This window comes from Poecilia mexicana, unplaced genomic scaffold (genome assembly GCF_051168715.1).
Source record: "Poecilia mexicana isolate PSO_F unplaced genomic scaffold, ASM5116871v1 scaffold_9, whole genome shotgun sequence".
Lineage (NCBI taxonomy): Eukaryota > Metazoa > Chordata > Actinopteri > Cyprinodontiformes > Poeciliidae > Poecilia > Poecilia mexicana.
In genome coordinates, this window is record NW_028263378.1 from 32,516,597 (window position 1) to 32,529,695 (window position 13,099).

General features: G+C 38.8%; 2 long non-coding RNA genes across 2 annotated transcripts; one reads left to right on the top strand and one right to left on the bottom strand.

Annotated features, from left to right (window-relative positions):
- Positions 1-4,815: 4,815 nt before the first annotated feature.
- LOC148157771 (uncharacterized) lies at positions 4,816-6,654 on the top strand. The gene is made up of 2 exons (XR_015764324.1): positions 4,816-6,287; positions 6,434-6,654. It is a non-coding gene; the product is annotated as an uncharacterized LOC148157771 (long non-coding RNA).
- Positions 6,655-8,327: 1,673 nt separating this feature from the next.
- On the bottom strand, positions 8,328-11,274 carry LOC148157772 (uncharacterized). Its single transcript, XR_015764325.1, has 3 exons — positions 10,679-11,274; positions 10,409-10,532; positions 8,328-9,587 (listed from the first exon to the last, which is right to left on the bottom strand). It is a non-coding gene; the product is annotated as an uncharacterized LOC148157772 (long non-coding RNA).
- Between the last annotated feature and the right edge of the window lie 1,825 nt (positions 11,275-13,099).

A 13,099-nucleotide genomic window follows, 5' to 3' on the forward strand; every position in this document is an offset into this window, starting at 1 on the left:
AAAATGCTATAGCATTACAAGTATAGATCAGGGAGGCTGAGATTATCTGTATGGGGGCAGGGCTCCATTTAGAGAGATTTAGGTTATTACCGAAGATGTCATGTTAATACTGTTGTCATTCTGCTTTGAAAGACAACATGTCACAAATGGATTTCATGGTTTTTCTCTCCGTCTCACTGAATGGATCAATAGAACCATTGATCCATTCAATGGTTCAATAGAACCATTGATCCATTCAGTGGATCTGATTTTCCTTTGAACTTGTTGATTTTCCTTTGAACTTGTCCAGTCCTGTTTTTGCACAATTTTTTTTACAATGAGAATTATGGGAACTTAACACATAAGAGCAAGGTATGCTGCACAGTGTTGATTTTCAAGCCCTGATACCTGAAGGAGAAATAGCTTATCCTGCCCTCTCGTCTTTACTGATAACTTTCCCTTTGAGTTATTTTAAAGACACTATAAATATTAGAAAGTTATTATAAAGATTATAAAGTTTTTATTATTATTCTTACATTGTTGGCATCATAAAACATATTTTCTCCAGATTACACATAGAAACACAAGCTCACAAATAGTAATTAGATCCAAAGAAAACAGGGGCTTTACTCTGTAGCTACTGGAGCTGTGTTTTGTTTAAATGTCGTGTTTTCAGCTATGTAAAAGCCACTTATGCTTTGAAAAGTATTTAAGTGACTGATACAAGAGAAGACTAGAAACAGTGAACAACACAGAAAAGCTATTTTGATGTATATTACAATTGCATCACTCAGTGGAAGGACAGGCACAAAACTGCAAAATCCATTACAATCTGAGTGTGCATATTGGACTAATGTTTTGAGAAGATTTATGACTATAATAATGTGACTCCGACTTGAGTACAATTTTTGGTAACACTTTATTTGAAGGGGGTTGAATAAGACTGTCATGACACTGCCATAAACATGACATAACACCTGTCATGAACATCAATAAGTCTTCATGAATAGTTATGACTGTTGTCATAAAGCGTCATTCGGTAAATAATGACACTTTTAATACCAAGTTGACATTATTCAAAATATCTTCGTTATGACAACTTGTCATTAACCTCGCCAAAATTGTCTCCGTTATGACAACTTGTCATTAACCAAGAAATCATGATCTGACATAAATTTGTCATAATAGTAGTCATAATGATTTAATTATTACACTAGCAAAAGCTTTAACAAAACAATGATTAATATTTCCACTCCCTGAAATAAAGCAAAACAAGTAGGACAAGCAATAAAGATTTCACTAAGCTTTATTACACGGTCAAATGATTTAATAACAGACTCATTAACAATTTCTTTTACATCAACTAAAGTGGAACAAGTAGTAACAGTTATGAATATGTCATTAAGTGTTATTACAGTGTCATTAATAATAACTGTTACCTCAAGTAAAGTGAAACAAGTAACAACAGCTATGACAAAGTCATTAAGTGTCATTACAGTGTCCTTAATATTAACTATTACCTCAAGTAAAGTGAAACAAGTAACAATAGTTATGACAAAGTCATTAAGTGTTATTACAGTGTCATTAATATTAACTATTACCTCACGTAAATTGACACTAGTAGCAACAATTATAAAGATGTAATTTAGCGTTATTACAGTGTCAAATGCAATGCTAACGGAGTTATTGATATTAAGTCTTACCTCAAATGAAGTGAAACACACTGGACTACTTATAACTACCATCATAACTGTAGAACAAACCCTTTGTATATTGGAATAAAACAAAAGATAACTTGTTCTAAGATAACAGAGGGTTTAACGTCTGGTCAGTATATTGTTACTCTGAAATGCTGATTGAAAAACTAAAACAGAATTACTTATTCTTTAACTTAAGAAAATAGGTTCTTTCAACAGTAACATTTTTTGCTTTGATTATTATATTATATATATATAATTTATATATATATATATATATATATATATATATATATATATATATATATATATAAAAATTCCCTTCTCTCTTTCATCCTCTGAGCTTGGGTCCTCTACCAGAGGCCTGGAGCTTGAGGGTTCTGCGCAGTATCTTGGCTGTCCCTAGAACTGCACATTTCTGGACTGAGATGTCTGATGTTGTTCCTGGGATCTGTTTGAGCCACTGCTCCAGTTTGGGGGTGACTGCCCCGAGGGCCCCGATGACCACAGGCACCACTGTGATCTTCACTTTCCAGGTCTTTTCCAGTTCCTCTCTGAGGCCCTGGTATTTCTCCAGTTTCTCATGCTCCTTTTTCCTGATGTTATAGTCACTTGGTATTGCTACATCCACCACAATGGCTTTCCTCTGTTCTTTATCCACCACCACAATGTCCAGTTGGTTCGCTATTACCATCTTGTCTGTCTGGATCTGGAAGTCCCACAGGATCTTAGCTCAGTCATTCTCCACCACCTTTGGGGGTGTTCCCCACTTTGATCTCAGGGCTTCCAGTCCATATTCTGCACAGATGTTCCTGTATACTATGCCCGCCACTTGGTTATGTCGTTCCATGTACGCTTTCCCTGCCAGCATCTTGCACCCTGCTGTTATGTGCTGGACTGTCTCAGAGGCCTCCTTGCACAACCTACACCTTGGGTCTTGTCTGTGTCATGTTGAGATTAATTTGTCGAACCCACATGCGCAGAACACACTCTAGAGACAGATAAAGGTTATGGTGGTTTATTAAATACAGTGCCAACAGGTATGTACAAGGAGGTCCGGAACTGGTGCTTGTCTGCTTAGTTCTGGGTCTCTGGGTGGAGATAAGACAGGTAAGAGGGGTTCAGAGATTGTGGGAATTGCAGTCCAGCCAGAGACCTACTTGCTGATGAGCTCGTCTGAGCACGGAGAGGTGAACCGCTAGGATCCGGAGCTGCAGGCTGGAACGAGGGCATGAGTTTCTCTAGAGGGCGGACAGGTGAGTGGAGGGAGATCTCAGACAAGGTGCCGGAAGGGATCCACTTGACCGGGGATCTGCCACTGACAAAACTGAGAGCTGGTCTCAGGGACGTGGCCACCAACGGGTAGACTCCGCGGGGTCTCGAGGATCTTTGGTACTCTGCCCAGGTTTGTAGAAGTTTGAAGAAACTCAGGGCTTCACGGAACGACAACCTAGGGAAGGCAGCACACAAGGAGGTTACTCGGAGAACAGGTGGTCGGAGGTGAGCTACAATGATATTACCATCACAGGCTAACACTCTGGCACTGGAGTGTCGGTGGCTCCGTCCTGATAAACCCCTCCAAACAATGGTAAGTGGCAGCAGGTGTGCAGCTCCAGGTCCACGCCCTCCAGAAGGTCCCAGGATGCCCCCTGGTGGAGAAACTAGAGACCCCCAAACCAGCCTTCCCCAGATCCTAACAGTCTGGTGTGGTAGATCTGAGCCTCTATTGCTCTGGTGTTTAGGGCATGTTCCTGGGCGGCCAGGATGAGGGCCTCTGTGCTGTCCTTGAGTCCAGCTTTTTCCAGCCATTGGTAGGATTTCCTGATATCAGCCACTTCAGTTATTTGTCGGTGGTACATCCCATGTAGGGGCTTGTCCTCCCATGATGGTACCTCTAGCACCTCGTCCTCTGTTCCCCATTGCCTGAGACATTCGCTGAGCACATCGTCCGTTGAGGCTTTGTCCTTGATGTATTTATGGATCTTGGATGTTTCATCCTGGACAGTGGCTCTCACACTCACTAGTCCTCTGCCTCCTTCCTTACGGCTTGTGTACAGTCTCAGGGTGCTGGATTTGGGGTGGAACCCTCCATGCATGGTTAGTAGCTTCCGAGTCTTAACATCCGTGGCCTTCATCTCTTCCATTGGCCAGCTAATTATTCCGGCAGGATATCTGATTACTGGCAAGGCATAGCTGTTTATTGCACGGATCTTGTTCTTGCCATGGAGCTGGCTTCTCAGGACTTGCCTTATTCGCTGGAGGTATTTGGCTGTGGCTCCTTTCCTTGTGACCTCATCGAGGTTGCCATTTGCTTGTGGTATTCCCAGGTACTTGTAGCTGTGCTCTATGTCTGCTATTGTTCCCTCTGGGAGTGAGACCCCTTCTGTGTGGACGACCTTCCCTCTCTTTGTAACCATCTGGCCACACTTCTCTAGTCCGAATGACATCCCAATGTCAGTGCTGCAGATCCTGGTGGTGTGGATCAGTGAGTCGATGTCTCGCTCGCTTTTGGCGTACAGCTTGATGTCATCCATGTAGACGAGGTGACTGATTGTGGCCCCATTCTTGAGTCGGTATCCGTAGCCAGTCTTGTTGATGATTTGGCTGAGGGGGTTCAGGCCTATGCAGAACAGCAGTGGGGACAGAGCATCTCCTTGGTATATGCCACATTTGATGGACACTTGTGCAAGTGGTTTGCAGTTGGCTTCAAGGGTGGTTTTCCACAGCCCCATCGAGTTTGCAATGAAGGCTCTTAGGGTCCTATTGATGTTGTACATCTCTAAGCATTCAATGATCCAGGTGTGTGGCATTGAGTCATAGGCTTTCTTGTAATCATTCCAAGCGGTGCACAGGTTGGTGTGTCGGGTTTTGCAGTCTCGGGCGACTGTGTGGTCTACAAGGAGTTGGTGTTTGGCTCCTCTGCTATTTATGCCGATGCCCTTCTGTGCCGTGCTCATGTATTTATCCATGTGCCCGCTTATCTTAGCCGCTATGATGCCTGACATGAGCTTCCATGTTGTGAACTGATATATATATATTCCCAGGTACTTATATATATATATATATATATATATATATATATATATATATATATATATATATATATATATATATATATATATATATATATATATTTTTTTTTTTTTTTTTTTTTGTTATATATACAGGTTGAAAGTAAGGGGGTACGGTCGGGTATCGCGTACCCCTAAAAGATTTAGCAGGGGTATGCAGTACCTGCAAGAGAGGGGAACGGGAAAATACAGTATATGAAAAAAATCTAAATGCTGTCTGGTATTGTTCAGAGGACCAGACCAAATATGGAGACGGGCCAAATCGGCCCGCAGGCCGTAGTTTGGGGACCACTGATCTAGGTGTCTTTATGGGAATGTGGATCTTTCAGATCAATTTGAGAAGCAATTTTGATAGGTAAGCTTAATTTTTGTGTGTCAAATCAAGATCAAGACCAGCACTCTTGGTCTTGATTTGGTCTCGGGTTAGGTGGTCTTGACTACAACACTGCTACGTGGCTCCTTGGTTGCATGTCCTCCCCCACCAACCCTGTTTCTATCTCCTTTCTTGTTGGATTTCTTTCAAAATAAATGCCACTAGTGGCAAACAAGGTTAAGTTCATGCTATGTTAGGACAGGAGACAAGATGTTTCCATCCCTGAAATTATGATGCAGAGAATCACATAAGTATAAACTATGGAGAGCCATTTGCGCCAAAATTAAATAAATAAATAAATAAATAAATAAATGGGTTAAATAAATAAAAAATGAGTAAAATAAATCAAAAAATGAAGTAAATGAGTGAAATAAATAAAAAATTTGTTAAATAAATAATTTAGCTTTTTCATTAAACCAATTTTTAATTTATTTATTTTTCATATTATCAGTTTCCCAATTTCTCTTTTTTATTTATCTATTTGTCATTTATTCCTTTATCCATTTACCCATTTTTCATTAATCTATTTTTTAATTTAACCGTTTTTCAATTTCCTTTTTCCATTAACCCGATTTTCTATTTCCCAGTTTCATTAATCAATTTCTCATATATCCCTTTTTTTACTTACCCACATTCTATTTTCCCCGCAAAACTTAGGGGGAAAAATAAATGCAAATGAGGAGTGGCACGTCATCAGGCTACAACTTCCCCAATTGGTTGGTTAGCGTCACACCTACTTTGCTTTCAAGAAAGATGGCGACCTACTAACGGGTTATCAATAAGCAGAAGCTCATCAACTTCATTAGAAAATAGTGTTATTACTCCTGACTTTATTTTTGTGTGGCCGCTCAGACAGAACGTGTTTCAGCTGGCGGCTCTGATGGACTCAGAGCTTCACCGTCGGGGTTTTTTATAGTTTGGACGAAGCGGCCGCTGAAGTTGGCTTACGACTGAAGGTTCAGGACGCCTTCGTAGCTACCAGCTGTGATTCAACTATAAGGAGCAGACTTGACTGTACATCGTAAGTGAACTGCAATATCCAGTGGCAGCTCTACGGAGCATCGAGCTGAAAGAATGACGGTGGCAAGCCTTGGAGATCTGCATCGGAGGCCATCTTTCAGACATGCACCGCTGCTGTCCGTCCAGGATCCTCCGGTTGCCCAGACGGTAAGCTAACGCTGATGTTTTCCAACTACAGTCATATTTGTAACCAAACTTGAGGCCAACAGGTGTACTTTTGATCGCCACCAGGTCAAAAGTACAGCTTGTTTTTGCAGCACATTCATTAATGTTTCTATCGTGTATGTTTTCAGATGCTAAGCTGTCACAGCAGATCATCCTGCAGACCTCTGGTCTCTGTTTCCAGTGGGCTCACAGCTTCAGGGTGACCAGAGACCTTCACCTTTCTGGAGCAGGAACACCCGGCCAAATGCACTGGTGACACATTTAATTTAAAAAATGTGGCTGTTCTTATAGCATTGATATGCAAGAACCATCTACTGTTTTTAATAATAAAAAAATATATATTATGAAATCTGTGTTCCTTCTCATCTGTGTAGTTCTAATTTAATCAAATCTCATGTTTTCACATCCCAGAGACAATAAGATGGATAGTTTGTTTGTGGCTTTAACCCATTCATTCCAAATTTTTCCCAAACATGTAAATATGAAAATCCGATGTCATTGATTGCCCTTTGAACTAATCAGGGAAATAATTTTAAAAATTGTGGAAAAGTATGTAAAAAAGTGTGTTTTATGTTCGGTCACAATTGTGACCGGTGGGATAATATGGTGTTCTAATACTAAGATGAGCTAAAAGTGCTTTTTCCAAATAGACATGATCATAATATGTGAACATTGTTTCTTTAGTAGAATATATCTTGCCACAGCATTACTTTAGTTCAACATTTGATCTGTAAAGTACAAATTTGACTATCAATATATTCTAAACCAAGGTAAATTTGAGTGCTTGAGTGTTTATGCATAATTATATTGAACTTCAGTCAGTTGTAGTGTCATCACAGTAACATAGATCATAAAGATAACATCTACAGTAGAGGCTTTCATTTATATTTCTGAAAATTATGAACATTTGTCACACTGTCATAAAGTAAAACTCAATAGACTTAGTCCAGGGGTCTCCGTCTCCAGGATTTAGGGCCTGTGTCATGCATCTTTTCCAGCCGCCTCTGCTTCAGCACACCTGAATCAGGTGATAAGCAGGACTCTGGAGAACTGGACTGCATACTGAGAGGGTGATCCATTTAATTCAGGTGTGTTGGACCAGGAACACACCTGAAAGTTGCAGGATACCGGACCCCAAGGCCTGGAATCAAAGGAGAGTAGTATGGCTCCTTCTCACCATTTGGTGACTTTGGTTTTCTTCAATTTTAGGTTATTTCATCTCTTTCTTACTTTCCATGTTCTTTCTTGAAGCACTCAGTGTGCAATAAAACCTTGAATTTCTCCAAGGCATGGGTGGTGCAAAAGCAACAACTGGAACAACATCTCTGGAAACGACTCTTGCATTGACTGACCAGAAAGTGTCTTGGTTACATCTCGTCATAACTTGAAGAGAAGTGTCCATTTGAGATCTATTTCCATGACCTGCTGGCCTTATACCAAACCTTTGCATAAGATAATAAGCCATGATGAGCAAATCAGTTGTTCCTCCTACGACACATTTGTAAAATAATATCTGAAAGGTAAATGGCCTGTACTTGTGTAGTTCTTTATCAAGTCCAAATGACCTGAAAATGTTTTCACCACATTTAGTCATTCACCCATTCATACACACATTCACACACCGACAGCAGTAAGCTACTATATTGTAGCTACACCTTGCCTGCCACAGTTTGACAGAAGTAAGGCAGTCATACACCGGCTCCTCCACCAGGGTCCTCTGAATACCACCGGCTGGCATGGTGGCTGAATTGTCCTCTTGATCAAGGTCACAACTATTGACACAAACAAAGTGGGGGTTCCAGCAGGCAACCCACCAGGTACAAGATAAACTCCAACCTCCTAGGCTACCGGCACCGTTTCAGGTGTGCTTTTGGTATGGACCACCATCACTTCTTGGACCTGACCATGACATTGAACCTTGAGGGGGTTTGGTCATAAAGGTCTACACCTCTCATGTGCTCATTGATCTAGTTGACATCAGTCTCTATATAATTCTTCATCTTTGTTTCCATTAGGAAAATATTGTTGTTTTTCTAGTGGATCAGCAGTTTCTCATCTTGTGTTGGAACCTCATTTGGATCCTCTTTAAAGGGTACATCAAAGAGACAGCTGTCCCTTTGTCATAAACTTTTGCAGGTGGTGTTATGGTTCGGCTCTTAAACCATAGCAAATGAAAGGGAAGCAACACCAGGGATAACTTAAAAGGGAATTTATTTAACAAAAAGTCATAACTGGTTGGGGGAGAAAGGGAGAGAGTGGCAGGGAGACAGAAAGAATGAGCTGCTTAGTTAGAGAAAGTGATGCATCTTAAGGTGGATCTGACGTCATCTGGAGACACTGGCCAGCTGCCTCCACTTCCAATCAGCACCAATTAAGGAGTCCAAAACATGGATGTTAGAGACCCAAAGGAAAAGGCCTTGGGCCGTAACAGTGGTAACAGAGTACCACATGCCTGATGAAGGGTCAGATTATCCTCTTTTCCCATGAACTGATCATATGCATTCAAAATCAGGCATGGAAAATGGGCCATCTTCCCCTTATAGTCCATGTCTAAGCCATCATTATCAAAATCAGTAAGGGTTCCATTTTTCTCACAACTACATTGTTGTATGCTTTGTCTGGCTATAACAAAGTCCAACAAATCAAGAACCAAACTCAAAATTAATCTTAAAAAGGAAGAAGTTAGGAATTGGAAGAATATGGTATGTATTTAAATAAGTGGACCTATTGGTCAAACGTATTCTCCCACCTGTCACTATTATGACCGTCAACATGTTTACACATCCTGCTCACACACCTAACAAATTTTTATAAATGCAAAGGTGAATATCATAACTAGACACTTTAAAGATGATGTGCACCAAAAATCTTTGTTGTATGTTTATTTAAACACACATTGCTATCCTCTTCTTTGGGAGGTTTGTGGCACTCTTTTTCTCGCCGAGGTGCAACCAAGATTTAATCAGCTCTAGTCATGTGATAATTTAGTCTAAACATGTGATACTGCATAAGTATTATCCAAACACTAAATTTTGAATGTTTGCTGAACATTAACTGAAAATTTAATCAGCAAGCTTTTTAGAGTCCTTGAAAGTGAAAAAAAAAATTCATTTTTCCTCTGATGTTTGGGTGAACTCTTCTCTGCGGAGGTCGGCCATCTCTCTGGTTCTTCCTGAAGGAGATCCATCAGGAGTTCTGGTGCTGCTCACAGTGCAGACGGTTCTCCTCCCTGTTTGCTGTTGTCCCTCTCTCAGCCAGAATCTCCAGTCATTTTTCTTGATCCTTGAATAAACATAACAGAATATGTTCTGGGTGTTATTTATGATTCGTTTGTTAATTAAAACAATGTTTAATATAAAAATAAGATTAATTTATTTCCTTAACAATTCCTTCTCCTGTTCCCTCAGAAGGAAAGAGTTTAGGACTCACTAATTACATTTACTCAAATATAGTAGAGTAACTTTTTGAAACTCAAATGAAGTTTTAGGAGTACCGTTACTATGCTGAACTTTTTACTTTTACTCAGGTCATTTTATTATGAAGCATCACTATTCTTATTTAAACACATTTTTTATTTTGTCTTTAAAAAACTAAAAATTCCGCTTAACTTTATATTTTGAGCCCTCTAATTGTGTAATTTTTAAAGATATGAAATAATTGATAACTTGATCAGTTACTCAGTACTTGTATACTTTTTACCAAATGCTTCTTTACTCATGTGTAATTTCTTATTCAGCTACTTTTTACTTAAACATGTAAGTAAGAGATAAACATGAGTAAAAACATGTTTGGAGTACAAATTATGGAACAGTAACCAAATGTTGAGGTACATATGTTGAACAAAAACAGGGAAACTAAGGTGGCCAAGTTATACATCCACAAAGAACTACTGAAATGAATAGTCATAATTACTTTATATGAATACGACATGCATGCATGTGGGCCACATTTCAGGGATGTAACCAATAGGGACAGATTTTAGCAGGAGTTCAGCTTTTATCTATTCTGCATTCTGTACCCTCACTAAGGTGGGGTATTCAGGTAGTCTGTTTACACACATCAGCGTTAATTTACCCCCACATTTTTTAAATTAAATGTGTCACCAGTGCATTTGGCCGGGTGTTCCTGCTCCAGAAAGGTGAAGGTCTCTGGTCACCCTGAAGCTGTGAGCCCACTGGAAACAGAGACCAGAGGCCTGCAGGATGATCTGCTGTGACAGCTTAGCATCTGAAAACATACACGATAGAAACATTAATGAATGTGCTGCAAAAACAAGCTGTACTTTTGACCTGGTGGCGATCAAAAGTACACCTGTTGGCCTCAAGTTTGGTTACAAATATGACTGTAGTTGGAAAACATCAGCGTTAGCTTACCGTCTGGGCAACCGGAGGATCCTGGACGGACAGCAGCGGTGCATGTCTGAAAGATGGCCTCCGATGCAGATCTCCAAGGCTTGCCACCGTCATTCTTTCAGCTCGATGCTCCGTAGAGCTGCCACTGGATATTGCAGTTCACTTACGATGTACAGTCAAGTCTGCTCCTTATAGTTGAATCACAGCTGGTAGCTACGAAGGCGTCCTGAACCTTCAATCGTAAGCCAACTTCAGCGGCCGCTTCGTCCAAACTATAAAAAACCCCGACGGTGAAGCTCTGAGTCCATCAGAGCCGCCAGCTGAAACACGTTCTGTCTGAGCGGCCACACAAAAATAAAGTCAGGAGTAATAACACTATTTTCTAATGAAGTTGATGAGCTTCTGCTTATTGATAACCCGTTAGTAGGTCGCCATCTTTCTTGAAAGCAAAGTAGGTGTGACGCTAACCAACCAATTGGGGAAGTTGTAGCCTGATGACGTGTCAATCCTCATTTGCATTTATTTTTCCCCCTAAGTTTTGCGGGGAAAATAGAATGTGATAAATAAGAAAATAAGGAAATACTAAATGAATAAGGGAAATTGGAAAATGGGAAAATTAAAAGTTTTTCAAACAAAAGTTAAATGAAAAATAGGTTAAAGAAAATGGGTACATAAAGAAGGGATATATGAGAAATTGATTAATGAAAGTGGGAAATAGAAAATCGGGTTAATGGAAAAAGGAAATGGAAAAATGGTTAAATTAAAAGATAGATTAATGAAAAATGGGTAAATAGATAAAGAGATTAATGAAAAATGGGTAAATGAAAAATAGATAAAAGAAAATGGGTAAATAAAAAAAGGGATATATGAGAAATTGATTAATGAAAGTGGGAAATAGAAAATCGGGCTAATGGAAAAAGGAAATGGAAAATGGTTAAATTAAAAGATAGATTAATGAAAAATGGGTAAATAGATAAAGAGATTAATGAAAAATGGGTAAATGAAAAATAGATAAAAGAAAATGGGTAAATAAAAAAAGGGATATATGAGAAATTGATTAATGAAAGTGGGAAATAGAAAATCGGGTTAATGGAAAAAGGAAATGGAAAAATGGTTAAATTAAAAGATAGATTAATGAAAAATGGGTAAATAGATAGAGATTAATGAAAAATGGGTAAATGAAAAATAGATAAAAGATAATGGGTAAGTAAAAAAAGGGATATATGAGAAATTGATTAATGAAACTGGGAAATAGAAAATCGGGTTAATGGAAAAAGGAAATTGAAAAACGGTTAAATTAAAAAATAGATTAATGAAAAATGGGTAAATGGATAAAGGGATAAATGACAAATAGATAAATAAAAAAGAGAAATTGGGAAATTGATAATATGAAAAATAAATAAATTAAAAATTGGTTTAATGAAAAAGCTAAATTATTTATTTAACAAATTTTTTATTTATTTCACTCATTTACTTCATTTTTTGATTTATTTTACTCATTTTTTATTTATTTAACCCATTTATTTATTTATTTAATTTTGGCGCAAATGGCTCTCCATAATAAACTATGTACAGAGAGTAAACACAATAAAAACATGCTTTATCTGTGGCATTGTTCATTAAAATGGAACATTTCTGATGTATTAAAATTAAATATGATCGGTACACTTAATGACATAGTATTAGCAATTAGGTAATGCATTCAGCAACTACTATTACTTTTAATACTTAAGTATTTTTAAAAGCCAGTACTTTTTTACTTTTACTTAAGTACAAATGTTAATGTGGTACTTTTACTTTTAAAAGTACCAGATACATTTTTGTATGTGTATTTGTACTTTTACTTAAGTAATTTTTTGAGTACTTTCTCCACCACTGTAAAGGATCCAAAAGACTTCAAATCAATGCCAACTGTTCGCCAGATGTTATGCATGTTGATTATGTTGTGTTTACATTTATCCTGAGTGTGTGTCACCTGAAGGACACATTCAGTAGTGCTTTCTGAAGTTTCTTGACCACATCAAAGATGTCTTTAGCTCTTTACATTAGTCTGAGATAAACTTAGCCTTAATTTTCACTCTTATCTTACTTCATCATGTAGGGGTTAGGCCCTATCATGTCTGGGTATGTTCTGTTTCTGCTGTCCTTTAAGCTAGGGTTATAGTTGATGTGTTGAACTGAGTATGTGGCGCCGCGCACCAGAAGCAGCAACACCACTCCCTTGCATTTGACCCACACATTGTCGCACCTGGTCATGCACCTTTGAACCATTCACACAAACTGGACAATTTGGAAGGTGCTCTTACAGAGTCGGTCCCTTTGCGCTGGCTTTTGTATAAAATTTCTGAGAGGGCTCATTTTATGAGAATATGGCTCATTTTATGAGAATATGGCTCATTTTATGAGAATATAGCTCCACAGTACACATTAACTACAAACACC